Here is a 13,392-nt window from a genome sequence, read left to right as displayed (position 1 = left end):
AATGAAAGAGGAAGAGACCGTTGTTCCTCATCACCGACTCCTGACTGCGAGTCCTCATCTTATATAAACCCCTCGACTCCTCATGGTGAAGGTTGGGGGCACAATTCTTGAGGCATGAGACTACTGTGTTCCGTCCCTGCCGGCTGAGAATTAAAGCCACTTTGCTATTTCCTGCAACTCTGCATTTTTTATTTGGCTTTGGCAGGCAGAAAAAGACAAGATTTTGGCCAGTAATATAGTCACGTGTACTGTACCCTTCTCCCTATTAATAAGTGCTTTATTTGCTTCACACTTTTCTGTCTGTGGAAATTCCTCTTGGCAAAGCCGAAGGGACAGGGTCCTTGTCAGTGGCCACAGGTCTAGTGTTGGGATTTGGTGTTCTCACCACTACAACCCGGCCTCAGTCTCTGGCTGGGACCCCAAGCCCTGCTCCAAGCCATTGCGGGCCAAGGTCGCTCGTGGTCATGACTACCTGCCCTTTTTTTTGTTTGTGTGTTTTGCAAAACTTCTATATAACCTGGCTCTTCTCCTTGCCTCTTCAGAGCAGTTCTCTGAGAAGCACTGCAGGGTTGCTTGAGATGCTGTCTACCAGGCTTGAAGTCCTAAAAATTCCCACTGAATAAAACATAAGTCTTAACTTTTAAGTTGTGAGTATTAAGTCCTCAATATAGATAAAAGCTTGATATACATAATCTCATATTGGAAATCATATGTATACATATATATCACTTGTCTTCTAGGTCTAGCTTATATGCCAACTCTTTCTAGGAATCACCCTGGTTAATCCTGTTGAGATAATTCACTGATACCCTTCTTTCTCTAGGAAAGCACTTGGTGGCAAGGACATGAAGGAACCCTTCTCTGCGCTGAGAGGGCAGAGTAATTAGTACCTGGTCTCACAGTTATCTTCATGCATATCTTTTCCCCCACTGGGTCAGAACTGCTAGACCTTCAGGAGCAAGAGCACAGGTGAGATATGGACTTGGAGTTTTGAGCCAGACTCAACTCAGTTTGAGCTTGGCTCCACTGAGAATCAACCTGTTACACAGGAGCAAGTTGTTTAAACCTCGCAGGTCTTGTTGCTCTAAGTGTAGTTTATAGACCAGCAGCATCAGTTCACCTGGGAATTTGTTAGAAATGCAGAACTTCAGATCTCATCCTGACCTAGTGAATCAGAAACTGCATTTTATAAAATCCATCTTTGATTTGTATGCAGATTACATTGTGAGGAGAAGTACTGTTCTCAGGAAACTTCCATTTCCTTATCCACAAAATTTCCTTATCCACATAACAGTAGCTAACTTCCAGGGGGACTAGGAGGATCAAGTATAGGTAAAATGCTCACCTCAGTACCTGGCATGTTTCAGGATTAATGAATAGTAAGTGTATTTTTTCTTATTAATATTACTGACAATGTTGTATACCACTAGATAGTTTTATCACTTAAATTTTCTAAGACACATCTCTAAAACTGGGATAATTATGTTTTCTATGATTTCCTTTTCTGTGGATTAAATTATTTAATATCTGTAAACTATCAATATGAGGTACAATGTTCATTATCTTTTCCCAACTCTTCCCCTTAGGGGTGGACATCAATAAGAAGCCTCTTTGCACACCCTCAGTGGCTTTCAGGGAGCAGGTATTTGAAGGGTGGTACAGAAACAACTGGGGTATTGTAGATGCCTCCATAATCCTATTTTTGCAGACAGTCCTATAAATTTTCAAATGGTAAATTAAATGCACCAAACAATTAACAAACATCGATGTGCATCTAGCAAAATATCATGACTTTTCATCAGTCGTTTTTTTCTTTTTTTTTTTTTTTTTACCTCATATAAATCCCCAGCCTCAGTTCCCTGGTCATTAACACTCATAGCAAGGAAGATTTTTTTTTTTTAATATTTTGTTGAGTTGCACAATAACTAAAATTTCCTGAATGTTTTAATAAAATCATTTTGTGTTGTACTTGTATTCATTTACATATGTCCTGAATTTGAATTGGTATAAAGCTACTCTATCTAGTGTACCACCCAGGTGGCTCAGTGGTAAAGAATCTGCAACAGAAGGAGACCTCGGTTTGATCCCTGGGTCAGGAACACCCCCTTGGAGAAGGAAATGCCAACCTGCTCCAGTAGTCTTTTATTTACTTATTTTAATTGGAGGCTAAATACAATATCATGGTGGCTTTTGCCATACATCGTCATGAATTAGCCATGGGTATACTTGTGTGCCAACATCCTGAACCCCCCTCCCACCTCCCTCCCCCTCCCACCGCTCCATTATTCTTGTCTGGAGGAAACCATGGACTGAAGAGCCTGACAGGTTACAGTCCATGGGGTCACAAAGAGTCAGGACATGGCTGAGTGACTAACACACACACGTCTACTCTATTTAGTATTTGCAGGAAAAAAAAAAAAAAAGGATTACCCTGCTGTTGAACAAACACAACCATAGCTGTTTTGGCCCTTTATTTTTATTGTTTACCTATTAGTTAAGTGCATTTTTCAAATAAATCAACTTGGTAAAGGTTAATTCTAATTAAACTACAAAAGAAGTTCTGAATCCCAGATAGTGAGATGAATAAACTGTGCTGAGAATAAATAGGATGCAGAAACAGGCATCAGTGTCAAAATTAACCACCACCTGTCACAATCTCAGACGCTGGGGTAGGTTGTTTAAGCATATCCCAATGGCAGTCTTGCATTACATTCCTTAGCAATACTGTACTGAACTGGTTCATCCTGTTTTCTTCTGAATCCCAGGGGCAGATGAGAAATTTTCAGTGGGAGGAGCACCACCATCAAATGAGAAATCAGTTCAAGTCCATTCAGATTCCTTCTGCCTCATTTCTAAGGTGTTATGACAGGTGCTAGAGACCAAAGTGAGCACCAGCAGGACCTAACCGCATCTCTCTCAGACTCCTTTGCTTCTCTATTTGCTCCGGCTCTGTTCTCCCTTGCTTTGCAGTAAAAAGGCACATCTGGGGGGCCTTTCAGAAGAGATATTTTCCCCTTCCTGAAAGCTAAAGTCCATTTTAAAATATACGTTTCATTACTTACCATGCCTAAGATCAATTATCTTTTAAAAAGCACTTGTCATTCTCTTAAATTCACAATGGTGGCAAAAAAGAATTATTGGTAGATACCAACTGGAGCTAAAGTCATTGATTTGGACTCACCTTTTCAAATTAGCTTAGTCACCTTCTTGACTCCTTTCAGAACTTGGAGGAGGCCATGTTGACCCAATAAAAGGTACTGAAAACAGTCTCTAGCTTTTCAGGGACGTTCTCTAGATTTAAATCATCTCCCTTAATTCCCAAACCATTCCCCTTCTCCTGATGTCTCCAGTGGGCCTTCTATCGGCTTGTATTTTATCTCCTCTTGCTCAGCTCATTCACAGGAGTGCTGCCTCTGGGTCCGATCTTGTCTCTCCTCCCTCGTTTGGTTCTGTCTGTCTTGAGGCCCCAGAGCCACCCCAGCCAGCATTGCAAGTCTTGCCCATGCCCTAGTTTCTGCAGGGAACTCTGCTTTTTCCCCAGATTATGCACCATTACCCAGAGGGGAATTTCAGGGGGAACTCCTGTCAGTGAGTGCTAAGTCAGAATTGGGCTCTTCTCTCCACTTTTCCTATATGTACTGGAAGCCAGACTGACCTTTGGAGGGTAAGGATAATAGCAGGTTCTTCAAAAGCTGGCAACAGGAGGTCTTCCTTGGCCTTTCTTTGCCCCTCTATCAGAAGGTGGCTGATTTATTTTCCTTCCACTCTCTGGGATAAGATGGTCCTCATTTACTGTCTGAAAGGTAGTACAGAGGCGACAGCAGCTACTCTTCTTTTGGGAATAGGGATGTTATCTATCTTAAAAAGAAAAATATTGGTTTAGCCTCCTTACCATATATTTCTTGAAAGAGAATGGTATTTTGCCCTTTTACATAGTGTCCTTGTAAAACTAAGGTAGCAAATTCATTTTTGACAGGCATTTTAAAACCATGGCATTTAGGAGCTGGCCAGTAGCTTTCACTTTGCTTCTGAATAACACATGTCTAAAAGATACTAAATAGGATAAGCAGAAACTGCCATGACTGAATACTGTCAGAACAGTACATATTCAGGTTGTTTCTTCCTAATTGGCTCACTGTCTTAAATTTTATTTCCTGCTTAGACAAAGACAGAATTTGGAACCACTCATTCACTATGAAATTCAAACAGTGTTTCCCTTCATTACAAGAGGATTTTGTTCTTTAATGAATACTTTTTGTCCGCTAAATGTCAATTTAACTTCAAGAATCAACATACCATAAGCCACATAATTTGAAAGCATCTTTCTCTTCCCAATGAGTATTCTTACCCCAGTGTGAGATGTGTTCAACCAGATAAACCTACTTAAAACATTCAGGCAATGAAAGTAGTAGGCATGGAGTCTGGAAATTGACAGGAAGGCAACAGACAGCTATTCTACTGGAAGTAAGGAGACAAAAGCAGGTCATCACCTTCTAGGATGAGCAAACCACCATCGACCACCATCAAAAGGAACATTGAGGGAACAACTGAGTTAGAGGGACGATGGACATAGCAAGAGGCATAAACATGAGGCAATCAGTGACACTCCTCTGCCTACAGGGGCTCACGGAAAGATAAACATGAGACAAGTTTGAGGGTCAGCAATTTGGCAAGCAAGGGCTTATGGATTGCGAGAGGTTAATGGAAAATTCAAGCAACTACATCTGGCATTTACAAAGTATACGACCTAGGCATAATCCCTGTTACATTTATAGGAACAAAGAAGCCTTGGAAATCCATGGTTTAAATGTGCCCGTGCTCACGTGCACACACACACATACATGCACTATCAGTCCTCACTGTGCAGGATTCCAATATGCAAGAATTTCAATTACCATGACTTAACGAAATAATACCAGCACCCCACCAATAGAGCTCAAATATTAGTATGAACTATGAGTATCTTCATAAACTACAAACCTCTCTGCTAGCTCTGCAATCCACAAATCACCCTGTGAGTAACATACAGACATCACGATCACTGATGTCGCTGACGTCACTCCTCTCACAGTCTGTCAGTACACCAGTTCATGGACAGACAGCAAAGTTTGTAGCTCTGCGGCCTCCTTTTCTGCCACTGATAAGCTCAAGTGGCATTTTTCGAAAAACTGAAAATCACAAAAATGAACTGGTTAACCACGATAAAAGTGCAACAGAGAAATACAGCTGGAAGTGACATTCAAGTGGAATGTAAACAAAGTGATAGGGGCTACAGCTGACCGTGGGAATATTGACACATCTGCCATTTGAGAGACTGTTACACAGCCGAAGGTACTCAGCAAAGATAAAATCATTGACAGAAGTGTGAAAAGTGATTGCGATAAGAAGGATGAAAAATTTTCCAGAGGAAGTCACTTTAGCAAAAAGGGAAAAAAACATCTTCACATTAACAGAACTCTTGGGGATACTTCATACCATTGAAAACAAAGGATAAAATATTAGAAGTTCATCCAAACTTAGAAAATAGTATGTCAATTTGCCAAGGCATAGAAAAGTCATCCATTTCATATTTTAAGTTAAATAACTAGAAGAAAGCAAGCCCTATCCAACTACCTCTGATAAAATTTTGATAAAAAACCAAAGGCTTAATGTTTGAAATTAAATATTAGCATATTTTTCTTTCTGTTTTATTTATATATTTACACCTAAGATTAAGAGTGTTTTAAATTAATGGGTTTTTTTTGACAAAACTTTTTAAAGGACACAGGGCAACAGTAATTTATCCTATTTATTAATAAGTGTATACAGTTTCAGCTTGGATACTTGTTTTACAGCTCTACACTGCTGTGCAAAGCAAGGACTGCCTGGATGGATGGACAGATGAACAGGATGAATGGATAGATGGATGGATAGAGAGATATAGACATACAGATGTTATACTGCCTATAAATTATTTATAAAAATGACCCACTGGAGTTGTTGGGCATTTGGGGGTTGGCTGATCCTGTCTTTCATGGGACTTATCTTGGGGTCTCATATTGGTAAAGCATTTACAGTAGCTACCTGAAATCTATTCTCCTTATATTGATGGCAGATGCCAAAAAAACAGCCTCGCTCCAATTATCTACAGATATCCCACTGAGCAAGGCAAGGCACGCACGTGACCCCCAATCAAAAGTGGGGGAAGTACCCCACCTGCAATGAAGCCATGGCAAGGTGGTACCTGACTGAAGAACTGACGCCAAGAACTCACTCTACTGCAGCATGGCAGAGCTCATGCTAAGCCCCATTACCACTGTAACATAGCACCTGGTAGCAGAAGGTTTGGGGAGAGGAGGCCTCAGGCCCTCATCTGCCACTTTGCAAGTTATGGAGGCAGTAAAATCAAAAAGGTGCATCAATTATGAGTAACCACATTGACTCATGTCAGATGGCAACAAATAGTTTGTGCCTTGAATTCTAAAAATATTCTCTATATTTTCCTAATGGCTCTAATAAAATCCTACTGGTATGATAATTAAATAAAATGAAAAGTTTGGCTGGATTTGCTGCCGAGTGCCAGTTCAGAGGTTCTGTTGCTTTTCCTAGCTCTGTGCACATGGCCATGTTTGACAAAGCATAACACAGAAGAAAAGAAGGCTGGAGAGAGAAGCCCATACCACATGCTTCTCACCAGCCCAGACTGTGGAGGTCCCACCCCCTAAATGGGAACCTGGCACACAGGGTGCTTGCATCCCATTTGCTCCTCCTGTGTGGTCTCAGCATCTGCCCAGCTGATGCACAAGAGGGCCTCGCTGGCTTCAGCTGCCTGCCTGTGGAGGACGAGGGGCTCACCACGAGCCTTGTGGGTGTCTGCTCCTCACAGGCCTGCTTTGTAAATATGCTCCTGCATCTGTTCCTTAGAGGATTGAGAGCCTGCCAAGCAGAGTGTGACATGAGACAGGAAGAAGCCCCCTCACTCTCAACCCAAGTACTCTGTCTGGGCTTCCTGTTGGCACTCTGTGTCTGCAGAGGTGACATCAGCCAGCACATTGCAAAAATAGCACCGTGCTGTGAAGGAGGTCCTGGATTCAAAGAAGCAACTGGAGAGCAGGCAATATTTGCATGGCAGTCCACAATTTACATAGCGTACCAGGAATTGTGTGTTTGGGGGGTGGTTATATGTGCAATTTATAAATAGGATAAAGGCAGGTGCAGGTGGCTTAGTGATGAAGAATCTGCCTGCCAATGCAGGGGATCTTCCTGACCCAGGGATCGAACCCGAGTCTCCCGCATTGTAGGCAAACACTTTACCGTCTGAGCCACCAGGGAAGTTATACCAACAGTATACAGGATTTTTATTCTCTCGCAGAGGGCTCCTTTCTGAATTTCATGCAAATCAGATGGTGGGCTTCTTCCTAGGTCTTGGGATGGGAGATAACCCTAGTCTTAGCAGAATCTCATCAAGATTCTTGCCTCACGGCATAATATGCCCTTGCTACCCATATTTACACCTTTGCTCTCCATGGTTTTTGTTTTTAGTCACTAAGTCACGTCTGACTGTTTTGCTACCCAATGGACTGTAGCCCACCATGCTTCTCTGTCTAAATGATTTCCTAGGCAAGAACACTGGAGCGGGTGGCCATTCCCTTCTCCCAGGGTTCTTCCCGATCCAGGGACCAAACCTGTGTCTCTTGCATTGGCAGGCAGATTCTTCACCACTGAATCACCAGGGAAGCCCTTATGCTCTTCATACCATCACCAAAGCAGTCCAGTGGAGTTCCAGGAAAGAGGTTTGGAGCTATAGATAAACTCTGCTTAAGAAGTGAGAGTGTTTCACCTGTATTCCATGTTAACCCATTCTTTACAGAAACCTAAGCTACTCATGATGTCAAATAATCGCCCTCCAGGCACTCCTCAACTAACAAATTCCTTAATCTTGTAAATTAAAGAGATGGTCATAACTGTCACCAAAATCATACAAAGCCTGAAAAAAGAGAAATAAACTTCACCCCAAGTGATACGTGATACGAACAAGCGCTGCAGCCTGCAGATAACACCCCTTCCAGTTTGGAGTCCATTCAGCAGGGCTTTGCTTTTCCATGGTTAGATCAATATCACACTGATACATGTTCTGCCAGCCAAGCTATAATGTTGCATTCTTCCAGGGCTCAGTAATATAAAGTGATTTAAGGCTTTCAGCTTGAAAGATATTGCAATGAACACTGTGATTTATAAAACAAATGGGCTATTGTCCTAAATAAGTTTAAAATTATATAGACCTGGGGAAATAGAGTTAACTAAAGTTTTAATGCTCTTAGCCTATTTTCTGCTTAGCAATTTATACAGACACATAAGCAATTCAACTCAGAAAATGCAACAGAAATTTATAACCAGTATCCTCCACACATAATTTTCTTAACTGAGTGCACCTTTTGGCATTTATTATTACACAAAGTCAACTTCCCACATATCCTTCTTATATCCAGGCAACTGTCTATGTATTTACTGGACTCATAAATCATTGTATTCTAAACACTTGGTCTATCAGGAAAATATGCTAATTGTGGGGGACAGCATCTCCTATATTGAATGCTAGTGGCATTTTGGAATATTATTTCTCGCTTTATCACAGAAGCGTGGTAGGAAATAGAAATGACGTGGGAGCAGTAGAAGCCAGAGGAATCTAGGCAATACATTGAAAAGCTGCCATCTCATATTCTCTCTTCACATTGGTGAAGACAGCAGAGTGTGATAACAGTAGATGAGATATTTTCATTTAATCTTTTAAATGTATTGGCTTAGAAATGTGAGTGGAATTCACATGGAGCATTTCTAATAAATTTCCTAGTTTCATCTTTTGCATATGTCTGAAAAGAACTCAACACTCTTGATGAGAACTGTTATAACAAAGAGAAAGAAGGCAAAATTGGTTGAGAATTTAAAAGAGAAACTTAGTCACAACCTGAAGATCTTACGCTTGTTTTTGTAGAAGATTATAGGCACCTACAAACTGTACAAATTGGGAAAGATCAATTTTAGCTGTTATAATAAAGAGGTCCCCAAATAAAGTGATTTTTGAAATGAAACAGCTGTTTTTTTTTTTTTTTTTAATGTATAGCAATCCTTGGACAAACCATCTGGGTGAATGAATGGACCCAATTTTGTTCCAAATGTTCACCCTCCTGGGTGTTGTCATCTTCATGATTGGAAGGTGGGTTCATGGTCATTTCTGTGCTTCAATGTATAGGAAGAGGGAAGACAAAGAGAATCAAGGCAAATGTCTTTTCTTTTCTGTGAAGATGCCCCCAAACTATGCATCTCAGTCCCACCCATGTCCCATTGGCTTTAACTGGATCACACAGCTTTATCAAGCTACAGCAGAAGACATGTAATATGGTCTACAGCTGGGTGGCCAGATACCCAGCTTTGGCTTTGTCTGTTTATTTTTCACTGATATTTGAAGATATTTTCAGACTGATTATTCAGTTTCAAACATCATCCCACGTTCCACCTCACTTCTTTCACCCATTTTGTGTTCGTTTTCCAGGTTCTCCTTCATAGTAGGATGATAGAAGTAGGCAGGATATTCCTTTTAAGACAGAAAAGACCTCAGGAGAAGCCTCTCAAAACTAATACATATCCAACTGAGAATTCTCAGACAATGCTTTGAAACAAGCTGATAAACAGATGTATTGACTCACGGAATGAACTGCAAGTAGCAATGTTGTCAAACGTGCATGGTCAGATTTCAATATGGCAAAATGCTTTCTCGAGGGAAAATATTTGTCAGCAAGACCAAAAGCTAACAAAAATGACCTTGTGTAGTAATTACACAGATACACACAGAACATTCAAAATCATATTTCCCCCTAAATGCATTTTAACCCAGAAGCCAAGGACCCTCTCATCTACCTCATCCTCCTCTGAACTGACTCCCATAACCCTAACCAAGGCAAAGCCATAGGGCACAAGGGTCTCAAGACACACCAGTACCTCCCTCTTCCCCAAGGTTCTTGCACACTTGACTGTACTCTTTTTTGCCCAACTACAACCTAAAGGCAAAATTAGGCCTTTTGTCAACCGTCTCATGTAGAAAAAAAATGAATTTATTATTTTGTCTCTTAGAGAGTTATCTTTCTTTTCTCTGAACTCCCAGTACTAGCTGAATTCTGGGTCTTAAGAAATCACCTTTTGCAATTAAGTGGCTCCTATATCTTGTCCAGATTACATACTTTTGATGTAAAAAAGACACTTTTAATGATTATATAGGTGTAAACTAGGATTGTCTTGGACAAATCAGATATATGACCCCCTTTTGTGTAAAGTATTTAACCTAAAATAACTTGTGAGGAATATAATTCTACTTGAGGATTCATATTTAAATTGATACTCTGAGAATATTCCAAAAGCTTATGCTGAGGAATTTTCATCAATTATAATGAAAAAGTCTGAAAAAACTAACTCCAACTCAAATAAAAGTAATTTCACCCAACCAGTGACATAGGGAAATGTCATCAAAGAAAGCAGAGGCAAATTTTTCTAAATGGTCTCCTGAAAGGTTAGTAAGAGCCAGATTCCATGACTGGTAGGGAAAAAGTGTGAATTAAGATATAAAATATCACTGTAGATAGAGAGTTTCACAAATATTTTATTTTATTATTATTATTTTTTAAAGATGGTTTTTAACGGGAACCAGAGGTATGGTTACAGTTAAATAGTCCGACACAAAAAACCCGTGGGTGATCAGGAGGTGGAAGGTTACAAAAAAATGAGGGCAGTAACACTGGGTACAGGAAGAAAGCTGCTCCAAGGCCTCAGGAGCCAGGCTAGTATGGCCTCTCCCTGTGATCCTGTCTGTGCTCACCCCTGGAGTCCATCTTGCCAGGGCCGAAACCATAATATCACTTTGAAGTAGGTAACATAAAAATCTCTAATTTTAGCAAAGAAAATGAACTTCATTGTGGTGAAGTGAATTGACTGGCAGAGCAGAGATTCCAGTCCAGATCTATGTGACCGGACACAGTTCACAGGACAATAAATGGCCCAAGTAGCCAGTCAAATGTACTTACCAGACAGAATTTTCAGCAGGTGTACCTTTGACAGCTGAGAATTATAGTTATGTTTTTTAATTTGAAGAAATTTATTATTTCTTGACAGTGGAGAACATACTTAAAGAAGCCATGTTCCCATGCCCATCTGAGTCACATATAAGAGGCTTCTCTAACCCCAACATGTGGTGTGTTCATTTAGTTGCTCAGTTGTATCCAACTCTGGCAACTCCATGGAATGTAGCCTACCAAGCTCTTCTGTCCATGGGATTTCCCCAGGCAAGAATACTGCAGTGTGTTGCCATTTCCTTCTCCAGGGAATTTTCCTGACCCAGTTATCAAACCCAGGTCTCCTGTACTGCAGGTGGATTCTTTGCCCACTGAGCAAGCAGGGAAGCTCCTACTACCAACAGGCTCCTAGTCAAACATCGCATGTCCAGGGGAATGTCAGGATAGTTCGAGAAACAGAGACCAGAAATGATTGCACTCCTTCCTTATGACTGAGAAATTTTCAATACATTTTTGATATTGATTTATAATAGTTTAATAAATATTTGATATCATTCTTTCAACATATGTGTTGCAAATGTAGGCTTACAGAATTTCTATCTTGTGTTGGGGGTATGCAGATATTAAAAGCATTCTTATTTGATGTTTAATTTGTGGTTAAGGAAATTATAATTACTTTTTTTTGTTTGTCCATTCTATTTTATTTTATTTTTTATTATTTATTTTTACTTTACAACACTGTATTGGTTTTGCCATACATTGACATGAATCCACCATGGGTGTACATGAGTTCCCAATCCTGAACCCCCCTCCCACCACCCTCCCCATATTAAAGTCAAAAATTTAGAAATTCACACTCTTAATATCAATACATTTTCATTTCCATAAGACCAGCCATTGACCTAACTGAAACATTTCTAGATCTATTTCATGTCCATAAACCACCCATATATATGTGGCTGAATGTATGTATACTCATAAAACTATTTATTGGACATTATTTGTAATTTTGAGTTTAAATAGCCACTTGCATTTTATTAATTTAGAATACTAGTTTTCATATCTATCAGTTAGTTAATCTACTGCCATATAAAAAGTACATATCAATGTTTTTTTTACTGATCCTGTCTATTAAAAACAAGCAGCTGGCCACTGAAAAATAGATGTGGAATACTTGTAGATTCTATAAATTAATCTGAGAAGGATGTTTTCTGAAGAATAAATCAGAGCAATGAATAAATATAGAAGCATGTAAATGAAAAAAAGAAAATCTCTCATGTGATAAATGTTTTGATCTCCAGTGACTTCTAGGTGGTGAAAAGCCAGATGAAGAATGACCCTCCACCATGAAGCAAGGATTGAGGTTTGACTCTTCAAAGCCATACTGTTTTCTCCCCCTTCCTGTCAGCTTGGAAAAGGTTGTGACTCCAATTCTGATTTGCACTCACTAGCTTTAAAGCCTGTGACAGCTCACTAGGACATGAAGACTCAGTTTTCTCATGTTCTAAAGGGCAGTTTTAATGCCAACTTTGCTATGTGGTTAGGGTAGTGAGTACACATGAAGGTTTAGAAAAATCTATGATATGCTAGGCAGTTCAAAAATAGTTATGTTTTCTCCTCTCCACTTCCCAGCTCTTACAGCAGTGGTGTTAGAACTTTGATGTAAGAAAAACCCTGGATATTCTGCAAAATGCAGATGTACGCACCCCCTTCCCCAGTCCATTGGCTTAGAAAATATGAGATGTAGCTCCGATATATTTATTTTAACATGCTCCAGCAGGTGACTCAGATGCAGGTCATTTGTAGAGCATACTTTGTGGGACACTGTCTAAAATATTCCTCTGAATCAACGTTTAGTTGGGAGGCTAGAAAGGTGATACCATCTTGGGGATGTGGAGACAGGGAATATGTTACTTCACATTTAAGTAAAGGTCAACTCTTGCCTCTCTGCCAGGCTAGGTTTCTAGATTCTTTAAGACAGAATCATGGATTATTCTCCTGTTATTGTTAATATGCTCCCTACCATTTTTTAACATACTTAGAGGCCAAAATGTTACAAATGTACATCATGCAGAGTTCACTATCTCTTACAGAAATACCAGGCCTCTAAAACATTTGCCGTATTACATATTTTTAGCAATTTCATTAATATTTGAAAGGTTATCCAAGAACATATGCCAGATTTTCCTCATACCTTTACTCTACCCTCTACTTTCCTGTGCCACAAGTCACCAATATTTCTGGCTTCTCATAAATAATTCTAGAGATATAATTCTTATATTTAATTCTGTATATATATATAAACAAATACTCTCTATCTTTACAGAATAATTGTATACCTCTCTTTACCTTG

General features: G+C 39.8%; 1 protein-coding gene across 6 annotated transcripts in view; it reads right to left on the bottom strand.

The window, feature by feature from the left end:
- Positions 1-13,392, bottom strand: part of NRG3 (neuregulin 3) — a 1,214,780-nt gene that overhangs the window by 642,058 nt on the left and 559,330 nt on the right. The gene's annotated exons all lie outside the window — the stretch shown is intronic.

Source organism: Ovis canadensis, chromosome 25, assembly GCF_042477335.2.
Source record: "Ovis canadensis isolate MfBH-ARS-UI-01 breed Bighorn chromosome 25, ARS-UI_OviCan_v2, whole genome shotgun sequence".
NCBI classification, from domain to species: Eukaryota; Metazoa; Chordata; class Mammalia; order Artiodactyla; family Bovidae; genus Ovis; species Ovis canadensis.
This window is presented reverse-complemented; position numbering and strand designations above follow the sequence as displayed.